General features: G+C 46.6%; 1 protein-coding gene across 1 annotated transcript in view; it reads left to right on the top strand.

Moving 5' to 3' along the window:
• The window catches only part of LOC115646181 (unconventional myosin-X-like), a 157,202-nt gene that overhangs the window by 126,028 nt on the left and 16,008 nt on the right, over positions 1–15,166 (top strand). The gene's annotated exons all lie outside the window — the stretch shown is intronic.

Below are 15,166 nucleotides of genomic sequence, written 5' to 3'. Positions count from 1 at the left end.
GGTAAAAAACTGGCCCTGCCCTTCAGGGTGCTTATCCTGGCAAGTCGCGTGCCAGAGGTTGCTGACCCCTGGTATGGATGGTATGGTAGCAAATTGCACTATTGTTGGGCTGCCTATTAGTCCTTTGATTCAATTTATTCATCCTTGTTCATATTCATGTGGAGATCGAATTTATCAAGCACTGCTAAGGGTTCCTTTTTATCAAAGGTCTTTCCACTTTCACCTCAGTAAGGTTTTGATTTTTCTGTATAGTGAAGTGATTCATAGATGTAAACACTTCTTGCTGTTGTGGATTATTACCAAGTGTCTGGATACCAAATGGAAGTCTGGAGGCTATTTTTCCAACCGTGGATTTTGATGATATGATTCAGTGGCATTGTGTTTCTTATTGTTTACAATCTAGTGTCTGCTTCATTCTGATCACTTGTTCCAACTACAGAAGGAACTGCTGTACTTCTGCAAGTATACACTTGTATGATTAACCATTTATTTCAAAACTATAGTGGTATGTAAAAATATAAGTTTTCAAAATTTTCAAAAGTATCTAAGGCTCACGAATAAGAATTAGGCTCCTAAATGCCTTAGTCTCTTTTGAAAAATGGTCTTGGTTCGTAAGTCTTGGGGGCTGTAGGTTCCTGAAATGGTACTAAACATGGTTTGTCCTTTCCTACGATTGCAGGTAAGCAGTGTTCTGGACCAGTTCAGCTATGCCGTTGTCCAGAATGGATTAGTTGTACTATAGTCAAGGTTATTGTAGTAATAGCTTAGGAGAACAGAGGAGTCTCAAGCAGCTTTCACATAAGCATCCAAACTTTCAACTTAAGGGAATCTAGCTGAGACTCTGAATCTTTTGTGAGTTACCGATCACCAACATGAATGTTTTTAGCATGACAGTTTTAAGAGTAAAGCAGGCAGGGTACATTTTACTGTTTCTGCTACATACTGCTTAACTGCCTCTTTTTCATACAATTCCAATTTAGAAGTGTTGTAAGTGTGAAAGCAACTTGATAATCTGAGCACAAACCAAAATCATTGTTAGGGCTGTCATTTGCCTGCATAAGTGGAATATGGGTCCACAGTCTGCCTTTTGGAAGGATGTAACTTTGTGTGTATTATCCCTCAGTTAGTGTCAATCTTTTCCTGCTGTTCCTTCTGCTCATTAGTGTTTCTTTTAAAGTAAGTGGGAGCCCAGCATTTCCATTTAAGAGAAGAATTTGACTATTAATGTTGTTTGTATGTTTCCCTTTGTGTGGATTTAAGATACGCAGCCATTTGACGGCTAAGACAGTTCAGTGCCCCCACATTATTCTTGGAACTGCTTTAGTTTATTTAACTGATTGCCTTTTTACATGGCAGGTTTTTTCCCCCATGATGGAAGTGAACTGGAATATACATATTCTGATTTGGGATTTTTAGTTTCTTTCCTTTTCACAGTCTGTCTACTAATTGCATAGTAAAAACAAAAAAATATCCTTTTTTGTAGAGAAAGTTTTAAAAGTTTGAAGAAACATGCAGAATATGAAAATCTATGTGCTGGCTTAGAAAATAACCTTAGACAAAATGAGAGCACAGAACTTCAAACTTTATGGTGCCCGTAGAGTTCTCCAGTTCTAGAGCTCTGTTCATCTATATTTCATGTAGCAGAATGGTTTTTCATTTGCATGGGACTCTTCTAGGTGGCCAAGAAGCCTTTTAGTCAACACAACATTTGGCTACCTGATTACTTTTTCTGAATGTAGCTGTATGTCTGCATTGGGGCAGGGCTAGGCGGTGTGCTTGAGCAGAGATTGATGCCATGATGGGCTTGCTTTTGACCTTGCTAGAAATTGCATAGGACTAAGCACTTAGCACAATGGTGAACAATAAATGTATCATTTAGGAGCGGAAGAAGAAAGAGGAGAAACATATCCCGATATAACACAAATTTGGACATAATGCAGTAAAACAATGCTCCGGGGGGGGGGGGGGGGGGGCGATCAAAGCAAGTTTGATATAACGCAGTTTCACCTATAATGCAGTAAGATTTTTTTGGCTCCTGAGGACAGCGTTATTTTGGGGTAGAGGTGTAATACCAATTTGACTCTCTGCAAGGTCTTGGAATTTGAGTTCTTTGCCTGGGGCGGTAGCAACAGGTTCACCCCAACATTTCAGCACTTTACCTGTTTTTCTTTTGAATTAGCATGACTTGATTGCTGCTGCTGCTTCTTCTTTGTTCTCTCTCGCCTTAGAGTGCCTCATTCTTTGGGGTTTTTGGAGTCTTCCTCCAAGCAGAAATCACCTGACTGTGCTGCTGCTCAGACTCTGCACCCACAATAATCTAAATTTCTCTATCGTCACCCATCACTGTGGAATCTGATATGATAAAATATCTCTTCTTCCAGCCCTGCCACTGGGAACAAGTCTAAAGTTATCTTTGGGATGTTTTGGGGTTTTTTAAAATAAATATGCAGAGCTCAGTTCTTCCTCACATCTGAGCTCTGCTTGGCACAGGGAGCAGAAGGGCCATCAGGGAGATGACTGGTAGCTAGAGCAGCCAGCAGGCTGCTCCAATGTATGCCACTGCGTGGCCAGAGCAGAGCAAAAAGTACAGCCTAATATGCAAGAATGCTGATTTATTTGAGAGGAGGGTTATGGGAAAGCTAAGTTAAGGAGGGGGGTATTTTGCATTTAGTTCTGAATGGGGAGAGCTGATCAATCTTATTTCATCTGGTGGTGAATTTTTTAATCTTGTTCTGGCTCCTAAAAAAGCGTGGACTCCTGTGGATACTAGTTTTCCCCTAGTTGTAGTATTACACTCTGTTTCTGTGTGTGTGCGTGCATGTGTTTTGCAACCATTGCTGGCATTGGCCCAATGAAAAGAAAAACAGAAAAATATTTTTTGCTGTGTTTAACAATAAACACTTTGATACTGTGAAGCCACCCAGATTTGTGTTTGTATGGATCATTTGAAACACGTTGAGCCGAATGCACATGGTAAAGCCTACAAAAACCCATGCATAAGCATGATTACAGGGTATGACATTTCCATAACAGAAATGGCTCGACTGGTTGAAAACTTCTTAACTTATAATCAAATTGATGTGCTAAACTAAGGCTTCTAAGAAAGAAACTTGGCCTCAGACATTTAGCTTATAATTTAGGCAGTGAACTGGACTCAGTCCTGTCCAAATTAGTATGGGACAAGCTGAAATACAGGACATACTTACCACAGCATCTGTAAATCAAGCCAGTAGCATGCGCAAGAGCATTAAATTTTTCTCTGTTTGTGATGGCCCCCCCCCAAAAAAAGAATATGCGAAAATGCAGTTGCATCTTGTTTTGCCTTTTGTGCTAACGTGTTTTATTGTTGACCTACTTGACTTTGCCTAGAAAAGCAAGCAAGAAAAACAATGTTAACCCCTTTTACCTGGAAAAATTTAAGGCCTTGTCTACACTGCCACTTTACAGCACTGCAACTTTCTTGCTCAGGGGTGTGAAAAAACACCCCCCTGAGCGATGCAAGTTTCAGTGCTGAAAAGTGGTAGTGTAGACAGTGCACCAATGCTGGGAGCTACTCCCCTCACGAGGGTGGCTTTTATTACAGCGCTAGGAGAACCCTCTGCCAGCCCTGGTGCTGCAACCATGTGGCTGGTTGAAGCGCTGCTGCGGCAGCGCTTTAACATTGGTAGTGAAGACATACCATAAGAAACAACTGAGGAGACATCACAGCATTCAGCAAGCTCTTCTGTTCCCTGGATTTGTTTTTTGAATCCCTGAAGTTTCAGATTGAAAATGGACACAAAGAAGCCTGGCAGCTATTTGTGGCATTTCGGACTGCAAGTCCTTTAGTGCTATCACTTAATATGACCGAGGCCAATCTTTTAATGTATACGTTAGTTTAAAGATAATGTGTAAAAGTTGTATAAATGGTGAGGGCAGTACAAGGTTAGGTACTGAGTACCCCAGCTGTGCAGGGGATTCCAGCAGATAACATTGTTTAAAAACCCAACAAGACATCTTGCTAAATGCCTTTTTAAAAAAAATCATGTACTGCACTTTCTGTACACTCTAGGACACGGAGGGCCAAATTCATCCCAGTAAGGTCAGTGGAGTTACTTAAGAAATAGTTTGAAAAAATGTCTTTAGAAACGTATGTAAGATGCTCTTTTTTTCACAGTGAAGATGAATATGTTCATATGTATGATGTGCATATCATGACCTGAAGAGGAGTATTTGGCCAAGAAAAGCAAAGTCTAAGGCAGTGGTTTTCAAACTGCGGGTCATGACACAGTACTGCAGGGGTGGGCAAACTTTTTGGCTTGAGGGCTGCATCAGGGTTCCGAAACTGTATGGAGGGTCAGGTAGGGAAGGCTATGCCTCCCCAAACAGTCTGGTTGCTGCCCCCCTCACTTCCTGCCCCCTCCCACTTCCTACCCCCTGACTGCCCACCTCAGAACCACCGACTCAACCAACCCCTCCTGCTTCTTGTCCCCTGACTGCCCCCTCCTGGGACCCCCGCCCCCTCGGGACCTCACCCTCATCAAACCCCTGTGCTCCTTGTCCCCTGACTGCTCCCTCAACCTCTGTCCCATTCAACCGCCCCCTGCTCGCTGTCCTCAGACTGCCCCCCAGGATTCCCTGCCCCTTACCTAACCCCTTACCATGCCTCTCAGAGCAGCAGGACCGGCAGCCGCGCCGCCCGGCCAGAGCCAGCCATGTCGCTGCGCTGCCTGGCAGGAGCTCGCAGCCCCCGTGACCAGAGTGCTGGCAGCATGGTGAGCTGAGGCTGGGGAGGGGACCAGCAGCGGAGGGGCTGGGGGCTAGCCTCCCCAGCCGGGAGCTCAAGGGCCAGGCAGGACGGTCCTGTGGGTTGGATGTGGCCCGCAGGCCGTAGTTTGCCCATGTCTGCAGTACTGGGGTGCAGAATGTAAGGCACTGGGTCGCATCAGCTCTGGTCAGCACCGCTAACCGGGCCGTTGTTATCGGTGCTGCCGGCTAAGGCAGGCTAGTCCCTACCTGTTCTGACACTGTGCTGCACCCCGGGAGCGGCCAGCAGCAGGTCTGGCTCCTAGGCAGGAGGGCCACTGGGCTCCATGTGCTGCCCCCACCCTGAGCTCTGGCCAATGGGAGCTGGGTGGGGAGGCACAGTGCCTGCGGGCGAGAGCTGCACCTGCTGCAGGCTGCTTCCAGGGCACTGCATGGTCTGCGGTGCCAGGACAGGTAGGAAGCCTTCCTTAACACCCCTGCTGTGCTGTTGACTGGGAGCCGCCCAAGGTAAGCCTGCGCCCCAATCCCCAGCCCTGAGCCCTCCCAAACCCAGAGCCCCTTCCTGCACCCAAACCTGTCATCTCTGGCCCCACACCAGAGCCTGCACCTTCAGCCCAGAGCCCTGAACTCCTCCCATACCCCAAACCCCTACCCCAGCCCTGAGCCCCCCCAAACGCAGAGTCCCCTCCCACACTCCAGACCCCTCATCCCCAGCTCCTCTGGGTCATGGACATTAACAATTTTCTTCAAGTCGGTCGCCAGAAATTTTTTTTGAAAACCACTGGTCTAAGGTCTGCTCTATGCTTAAAAGTTTTGCTGGCATTGCTGTGTCTATTAGGAATGGTGAAAAAAATCACTGCCTTGATTAGCATAGATATGCTGGCAAAAGTACGGTTAAACTGGCAAAGGAAGACCTGCTGGCAAAAGCATCATTTGCCAGTATAATCTGTGTCTACACTAGGAGGCTTTGCCAGTGTAGCTATAGCAGTATGGTGAGGGAAAATGGGAAGTAATGGGGATGAGTACACGTGGACTCTCTGTCTGGGGTGAGAATGGGGAACCATAGGTGCTGAGGGTGCTGCCACACCCCTGGCTTCACCATCGCTATACAAATTGTTCCAGCATGCCTGGGGGGGAACAGAAGGGGAATGAGGGGCACACAGGAGCCACTGTCATGAGGAAGTGGAGAGGGGAGTCCCACACTGGGAGTTTGCATGAGAGGGCAATGCGGGTGTGCAAGGAGCTCAGGCTTTAGAAGCAATAAAGTTTAAAACTTGGACTTACTCTTCTTTGTGGCTCTATGTGTATGGAAAGGCTGAAAGGTTTTCTGAAGTGTTTAATTTTTTTGTCTGCTTTTCTAACCAAAGTTTTTTTCTACATGAGAAAGTTGCCCTTTTAAAAACTTAAATAGATTCTTAAACCGAGTTAGTTAAACTGTTGCAAACCGATTTCTATTCAGTCTTAATCTTAAACAAGACAAAATGTCCACCCAGCTTTTTGCACCGTTTTGACTAATGTTGCAAATCACACCCTGAGTTAATATTTTTTGGGGGTAGGCGAGTCCTTAGACATATCAGACATGTCCACTCTGATTTTCCCTGGATTTGGTGGAGGACTTAATCTTACTGTGAACTCTAGCACATTAGCTGAAGGATTTGGGTGTTGAGTCTTTAACAAAGGTTTCCTTTCTCCAAGATGTTAATTAGTCACTGAAATTAAGCCCACGTCCACACTACAGGGTAAAATCGATGTTATTAAAATCGATTTTATAAAGCAGGCTTTATAAAATCGATTTTGCGCGTCCACACTAGGGCTACTTACATCGATGTTGAGCGTCCATGTTCCCTGGCGTCCATGTTTTCCCTGAGCGTTGCACTCTGGGTACCTATCCCACAGTTCCTGCACGGGTCCCTGCCCTTTGGAATTATGGGTTACTAGCCCAGTGCATGATGGGATCAAAGTCCCCGTCCTGGGTGGTTCTGGGTACAGCCCCCCCCCCTTCCTGTAAACGGCACACAGTCAGTTCGCGCTGTTTTTACTGGCTGCAGTGAGGGAAACGCCATTTTGCAGCAAGCATGGATCCAGGTCTGCTCTTGTCCTTGATCGCGAATGCTGTAAATAATTCACGCATTCTCGTTCTATCACTGCTGACCCATGATGCAGAAATGCAAGAGAGAATGCTTGAATGCGGGGACGACAGCGATGACGAACTGGAGAACGAGTTTTCTGACACCCCGGGCCCCTGCACGTTGGAGCTCCTGACGGTTATGGGTGAGGTTCTACCCGTTCCGCGCCACTTTTGGGCACGGGAAACAAGCACTGACTGGTGGGACCGCATAGTCCTGCAGGTGTGGGACGATTCGCAGTGGCTGCGGAACTTTCGCATGCGTAAGAGCACTTTCTTTGAACTTTGTGACTCGCTTTCTCCTGTCCTGAAGCGGCATAATACCAGGATGAGACCAGCCCTCACAGTGGAAAAGCGAGTGGCAATAGCCATATGGAAGCTTGCAACGCCAGACAGCTACCGGTCAGTCGGGAATCAATTTGGAGTGGGCAAATCTACTGTGGGGGCTGCTGTGCTGGAAGTATCCAAAGCAATCATTAAGCTGCTGCTTCGAAAGGTTGTGACTCTGGGAAACGTGCAGGCCATTGTGGATGGCTTTGCTGCAATGGGATTCCCTAACTGTGGGGGTGCCATAGATGGAACCCACATCCCTATTTTGGCACCGGAACACCAGGGTGCCCAGTACATTAACCGCAAGGGGTACTTTTCGATGGTTCTGCAAGCCCTGGTGGATCACAAGGGACGTTTCACCAACATCCACGTGGGATGGCCAGGAAGGGTTCACGACGCACGTGTCTTCAGGAGCACTACACTGTTTAAACGGCTGCAGCAAGGGACCTACTTCCCTGATCAGAGAATAACAGTTGGAGATGTCCAAATGCCTATAGTTATCCTTGGGGACCCAGCCTACCCCTTGATGCCCTGGCTAATGAAGCCATACACAGGCAGCCTTGACAGTGCTCAGGAGTTGTTTAATTACAGGCTGAGCAAGTGCAGAATGGTGGTAGAATGTGCATTTGGCAGGCTTAAGGCGAGATGGCGAACGCTTCTCACTCGCTCAGATCTTAGCCAAACCAATATCCCCTTTGTCATTGCTGCTTGCTGTGTGCTCCACAATCTCTGTGAGAGCAAGGGGGAGGCCTTTATAGCGGGGTGGGAGACTGAGGTAAACCACCTGGCCGCTGATTATGCGCAGCCGGACACCAGGGCAATTAGAAGATCTCACCAGGATGCTGTGCGCATCAGAGAAGCACTGAAAAGTAGCTTCCTCATGGGCCAGGGTACAGTTTGAATGCTGATTTTCCTTTCAATTGATTGCTGCCCTCCCCGTCTATGCGGTGTTGCTGCTGCAAGATACTTTGCCTGCAGCATTCCTCAATTGCTTGCTTAGGTTACTTGCGAGAGCTGTCCATTGGAAAACATATAATTCTGTATTTCCCAATTATTACCTACCTCCACCATTAGCTGCTAGGCACAGGACCTGCAACCTTCCTTAACTGCTTTTTTATTGAAAATAAAGTTATTACTATGTGTTACAAGAATTGTGTTCTTTATTTAAAAACAGATCGTTTCATCAATCAAGCATCATGCTTGTTGTTACAATACTGTGCTTGAAATTTCATAACTCAGCGTTCTATGGGGGACGGAGCGAGGGAGGTTTGGAGGAAGGGGGAGGGAGGTTTGAAAGAAGAAAGTGCATCAGAGTAGACAGAACAAGAATTCTCATGGACCAGGGTACGGTATGGCTGCTTTCTTTGTTTTCCCTTTATTACCCATATCCCCAATTGTCAAATCCTGATGCTGATAACTAGCTTCCGTGCAGCTTTCCAAAGCTGCTTGCTTCAGTTCATTACCAAACTACAGTCACACTTCCTTAATAGCATGACCTGAGAGTAAAAATAGGCAAAGGTGCCATGGGAGAAGTTTGGATCATTAGAGGAGGGAAAAAACAGGACACAAAGGGCTTTTCAATCTAATGAAAGCCTTCTGGTTGGAGTGTCCGCAGCAGTGGAGGGGGCTGGTGTAGAGAGCCTTCCCCCACGCGTTCTTACACGCCTGGTTCTGGAAGGTGTGGGACAGGGTGAGTACTGAGGGAGGTTATACACGGGCTGTAGGGGCATTCTGAAACCACGGAGCTCTTGCAGCATATCACGGAGGATGTCAGTCTGATCACGAAGAAGATCCAGAGTTGCTGCTCGCCAGCGCTGATCTTCCTGCCACCTGACATCATTTTTGGCGTCCCTCCTGTCTTCGCGTTGGTCCCTCCTGTCTTCGCGTTGACTGGCAGCCTCCCTGTACTTTGCGACCAATTGCTTCCAGTCTCCCTGCTGAGCTCTCTCTGTACGGGTCACTGCCATAATTTCGGTGAACATGTCCTCACGCGTCCTCCTTTTCCTCAATCTTCTTATGATACCCCCCCCCACGTGGATGAGAAGCGAGAGGGAGGCTGGAGAAATGTGCAGCTGTGTGTGGGGGGGTGGGGTTTGGAAAGAGTGATAAAAGAATCATGAGACACATTTCACACAACCATTCATACAGTCTTTCTCCTCACTGACCTGTGCCTGTTACCGAACCTTGAACATTTTACTTTACCACAAGGTCACCTTAGGATTCCTTTAATACTTATTGCTTGTGGCTGAGGACAGAGAGTTCTGCTCAGACGCAGGTCAGGGAAGCACACAGACCTTGTCCGGAGAAAATGGGAAGTTAATAATGGCTAGTAATCCCTGTAGTAGATTGTACTGGTAATCAAGCTACTGTCCTTCCCTGCTTTGCTCTCGCCTTCCCCGAACAAGCAGGTCTCCTTGCCTGCGGTTTGCTGGTTGGTTCGGGGAACCGGAGAGCAAACCGCGGCGAGGCTGCTCTCCTTCCCTGCTTTGCTCTCGCATTCCCCGAACAAGCAGGTCTCCTTGCCTGCGGTTTGCTGGTTGGTTCGGGGAACCGGAGAGCAAACCGCGGCGAGGCTGCTCTCCTTCCCTGCTTTGCTCTCGCATTCCCCGAACAAGCAGGTCTCCTTGCCTGCGGTTTGCTGGGTGGTTCGTGGAACGGGAGAGCAAACCGCGGCAAGGCTGCTCTCCTTCCCTGCTTTGCTCTCGCATTCCCCGAACAAGCAGGTCTCCTTGCCTGCGGTTTGCTGGGTGGTTCGTGGAACGGGAGAGCAAACCGCGGCGAGGCTGCTCTCCTTCCCTGCTTTGCTCTCGCATTCCCCGAACAAGCAGGTCTCCTTGCCTGCGGTTTGCTGGTTGGTTCGGGGAACCGGAGAGCAAACCGCGGCGAGGCTGCTCTCCTTCCCTGCTTTGCTCTCGCATTCCCCGAACAAGCAGGTCTCCTTGCCTGCGGTTTGCTGGGTGGTTCGTGGAACGGGAGAGCAAACCGCGGCAAGGCTGCTCTCCTTCCCTGCTTTGCTCTCGCATTCCCCGAACAAGCAGGATGGAGACTTTTCTAAAAACCACCTCATGGGTCAGTGTTTTAGGAAAGGTAAGAAAAATTACACTCACCAGAGGACGGTCCCTCAGCTTCATTTTCTGGAGTACTGCCTTGAGATGGCTGGCAGGGAACCTCAGTAAGGGTGAGGAAAAGATCCTGGCTGTTTGGGGGGATAAAATGCTCTGTGCTCTCTGCTGGAGCCTCCTCCTCTTGGTCCTCATCATCCTGATCATCGCCATCAAATAAATCTTCCGTAGTTGCAGGAATCACGATGCCCACCTCTGAATCAACAGACAAGGGGGGGTTCGTCGTTGCGCTGTTCCCCAATATTGCGTTAAGCTCGTCGTAGAACCGGCATGTTTTGGGGGCAGAGCCTGACCTGCCCTTTGCTGCTTTGGTCTTCTGATACGCCTGTCTGAGCTCTTTCACTTTCACTCGGCACTGTAACGAGTCCCTGGTATGTCCCCTCTCCCGCATGGCATTAGAAATTTTTTCAAAGGTTTTCTCATTTCTTCTGCTCGAGCGCAGTTCTGAAAGCACCGACTCTTCTCCCCATACAGCTATCAGATCCTGTAACTCCTGTGTGCTCCATGCTGGAGCTCTTTTCCTATTTTCAGGAGACTGCATTGTTCTCTCTGCTGCTGAGAGCTCCACGCTGTGCAAGCAGGAAATGGAATTTCAAAGTTCCCGGGGCTTTTCCTGTTTACCTGGCCAGCAGAAGAGTACCTTTACCTGTGTAGAGCGGCCACTAGAGCACTGTGGGATACGTACCGGAGGCCATTAACTTCGATGGCCGTCCACACTATCATAAAATCGATTTTAAAAAATCGATTTTGGGGTTACTCCTCTCGTTTTGATGGAGTTCCAAAATCGATTTTAGGGACCCTTAAAATCGATTTTATGCACTCTGTAGTGTGGACGGTTACAGCTTAAAATCGATTTAAAGCTCTTAAAATCGATTTAAAGCTCTAGTCTGGACCTGGCCTAAGTGTTAGCAAAACCGAAAAGAAACTAACAATAAAAGTGTTTTAGACACCAACTAAAAATCCCTTTTTCCCTCAGGTGCTCAACTTTCGCTTTCTTGACTCTTGTTCATCAGTTTTCATAAAGCCTTCTGGGCTAGAAAGGAGCTAATGTAAAAAGACCTTTTTTACAAATATCAGATAAATACTATTTCCCTCTTTCTGAGTTATACAGAAGCAAACCCAATTATCTTCTCCTTTTAAATGGACAGACTCCTTTTTTTATTTATTATTATTAGTAATTATTGTTGTTTAACATTTATATTGCAGTGGTACCAAAGCCTCCTATTCAGATTTGGGCTGCATTGTGCTATGTATTATTTTCTGATTGTTTTGTACTGTAAACCACATTATTAAATAGATTCGTAGCAGACATCTACAAAGAATGAATTATTGTTCTTGGTTTTGTTACATCTTGCTCTCAGTGGCACTGCAGGGTCTCTATAATAACTCTCAGCAATTCTGTGGGAATCTGCAGTGGGGGGTTGCATGGAAGCTGTTGGCCCCAAGTCTTTTATTTGGATGGTGGTTGTGTAATGGGAACGACAGACAAGTGAATATAAGCTTTTCCATCCAAGATGTTTTCACTGATTTATGAAACTTGGGCTTATGGTGGAGGCCAGGAGAGTGAAAGCTCCTTTAACTGTGTTTCTTTGAAACATCCTTTAACTTTTTCAGAAATGTGAAATCCTGTGTGCTTGTTAGACCACTGGCAAATGTAAAAGCTGTTCCGTTCGTTATTCCCTTGTAATGTATGCATCACAGGAAGTTAACTCTTAATTTTCAAAGTCCAATTAGAAGTTTCAGGAAATCAACAGAAAATGGAATTCATTCTGATTTCAGCAAAGGGGAAATGATGGGCATTTAGTGAGAACTGCCTTCCTTCTGGAACAGCCTTTATGTGAACCATTGCTGCATGGTATTTGCATAATGAAGTAGTTAATACGTATTTTTGACTAATGACTGCTTCAGTTTACGATATAAATGAGGGTTGGCATAGACATAGGATTATTAATGTCAAACCCATGTAATAAAAAATTCTGCTCCTACTTTTTTGCACGTGTACCTCCACCCCCCCAATCCTATTCACCAACACATTCACATATGCACACACAGCATTAACAAGGAAAGGATTGTGTCATTTCTAATTTTGCTTATTGTGATTCAGTGTAGTGTAGTGCCCATGCTCCCGTGTGGGCCAGAAAGTTGAGTCCTAAACTAGGACACAAGCCCATAGTAGTTCTGACCCATACCGTTTAGATTATGTGGGTAATGAAAACATCCTTAGTCCATGAGATGGGCTAAAAATTAGAAGTATCGGGATCTCGGCTACTGGGCGCAGGTCAGGGCCTGGGTTAGAGGGGGCTTGATAATGTGGCCTTTGTTCAGTCTATCTGCTCAAGGCCAGAAGCAGAAGTTGGTACAAGTGTCACAGTGTAGGCTAAGGTCAGAGTTCAGATAGATGAGCTGCAGTGGATAGGAGCCAAGTGAGTTAGCCAAAGTAGGATTAGGGGAACAGAGGCAGGGCAAGGGGCCAGGAGCTGGGACCGGACTTGAGGCTAGGTATCAGGAGCAGGGCTGGAACCAGGAACAAGGTAAGATATCAAGCGCAGTGTAGCAGGGTCTGTTTGCAGGAACAAACCAGGGGCATGCCTAGTTGCACAGACACTCTTCACTGCAGCTGCTTTCCCTAGGCTTTAAATAGCATGCCTGAGCCAGTCTGGGCCTCCCTGGGTGGGATATCCAGTGCTCATAGACTGGAGTTTCCGTTTCCCCAGAGCTGTCAGGTGACAGCGAAGACATGGCAGCAGATCCAGACCTCAGATCCTCACAATAAGGAATATAACCTCTCATGCTTAAGGGCATAAATCAGCTGCTATCTAACTGGGGTTAGAAAGAAACTTCCCATATGGCCAAACTCTTGCAGAATTGTCTGTTGCAGAGATTCTAGCAGTGCTCCTCTGAAGCAAATGGTCTTGGCTTCTGGTTTGTCATGAGACCGGGATGGAATGTTCTTTTATTTTGTTGTTACATTTTTGATCGTGGGAGAGGTTTAGGGTGCATGTTTATATTCCATAAAGGTCAGATTAGTATTGATGTGGTTACATGGGGTCTCCTTAAATCAAACACTGAGACTCAATAATGTGGTACGGAACTACGTGCATAGCTGTGAGCTTGATTGTCTGTACTGTATTCACGCAATGCGTACTAGTAGCTGAAAATCTTGCCTATCCCAGCCTGTGCTGGAATCAGTATAAAACCTTCAAGAGATTCTCCAGGGGATGTTTCCTCTTTGGTTATTCCAAAATCCTGGAGGGGATACCCCCAGTAGATTACAGTGATGTTAATGCAATTCAGTAACACGACTAATGTTGTTATTATCTTACATTTAGCTTGTGCCTTTCCTCTAGATGTCATGTGCCCTAACGACTGTTGCACGGCTTGGGAATTTTTGTAAAACCAACAGATTATAAGTATACAGACCTGTAAAATATCCACAGGTTATAATGTGGAATATTGTTCCCCTAACAATGCATAATAAAGCTGTCATAACACCAAGGACATTCTAGTGACATTAGAAAACAAAAGCTCAAAGCATCTGCTTTTATTAGGCCTACTGTATAAAAATGAAGACAAAAGGATTGCGGGAGAGGGAAATATGAGTGCAAGAGAACAATGGGGGATGAGAGCACATACTAAAAAGAGCTTGAGGTAAGGAATGTGAGTACTAGGGTGAGATGGGAGGGAATGAAGGAAAGAACAAGAATATGTAAGGATGACAGAGCAGACCTTGGGAAAGGGAAACTTAGGTTAGTTCATCTTATTAAATTGAATCATGTTTTCAAAGCTTGTTAGAAAGGGGAATTGAAGGGACCAAAGAGCCTGAGGCTATGCTCCTGGGGCATGTAGTGTGAACCTGGTGGGGAAGGTAGCAACAGAGCAGCACTTTTTTAATCTTTCCCAGGTCAGGCACTGAATTAATAGAAATAAGGTCCCAACTCTGCAATGAGCTCCGCACAGGTAGACTCCTGTTGGCTTCATGTAGACACAGGTCTGCTCATGAGGTGCTTGTTTCAGGATCAGGGCCTTGCTATGCAAAAGGTGAGTATAGATACTTTCTAAGTGTCCTGGGTCCAACTCTTCTCTTAACCAGTGTCCATCCAAACCACCTTCTTTGAAAACAGGAATTTGGCCCCTGAATCTAATTTCTAAACATCCCTCAAACCAATGACTAGCAAAATGTAAATCAGAATACCATGCTCAACAATGAGTGAGTACATGCTCCAGAAATATATTCTAAATGAAGCAGCTCCCCAGATGGGGTGAAATGCTCCTGCCCATTTTAACTCAAATTTATTTGAGGGGCCTGCTTGCTGACAAACAGACGCCTGTTTACTTTGTCAGTTGGGAGGAAAGTATCCTCCATAGCTCTTCATTTTGTGTGTGTGTGTGCGTGCGTGCGCACAAGCAAGCGTATGCATGTGTGTATGGATAGGTTTAATTGCAATTGGAATCAGGATGCACATTCCTGTTTAAAATATGCATTTAGACCAGGGATCGGCAACCTTTGGCCTGCGGCCCACTAAGGTAAGTATCCTGGGCCAGTTTGTTTACCTGCCACATCTGCAAGTTTGGCCGATCGCGGCTTCCACTGGCCGCAGTTCGCTGCTCCAGGCCAATGGGGGCTGTGGGAAGTGGCAGCCAGCACATCCCTCAGCCCGCGCCACTTCCTGCAGCCTTCATTGTCCTGGAGTGCCGAACCATGGCTAGTGGGAGCCACAATCGTCCGAACCTGCGGATGCGGCAGGTAAATAAACTGGCCCGGTCCACCAGGGTGCTTACCCTGGCGAGCCAGGGCCAAAGGTTGCCGATCCCTGCATTAGACATTGTGAAGATATGCAAAATG

The sequence above is a fragment of the Gopherus evgoodei genome, chromosome 2 (genome assembly GCF_007399415.2).
Source record: "Gopherus evgoodei ecotype Sinaloan lineage chromosome 2, rGopEvg1_v1.p, whole genome shotgun sequence".
Taxonomy (NCBI): domain Eukaryota; kingdom Metazoa; phylum Chordata; order Testudines; family Testudinidae; genus Gopherus; species Gopherus evgoodei.
The sequence above is the reverse complement of the archived record's forward strand: the minus strand, read 5'-3'. Positions and strand labels throughout refer to the sequence as shown.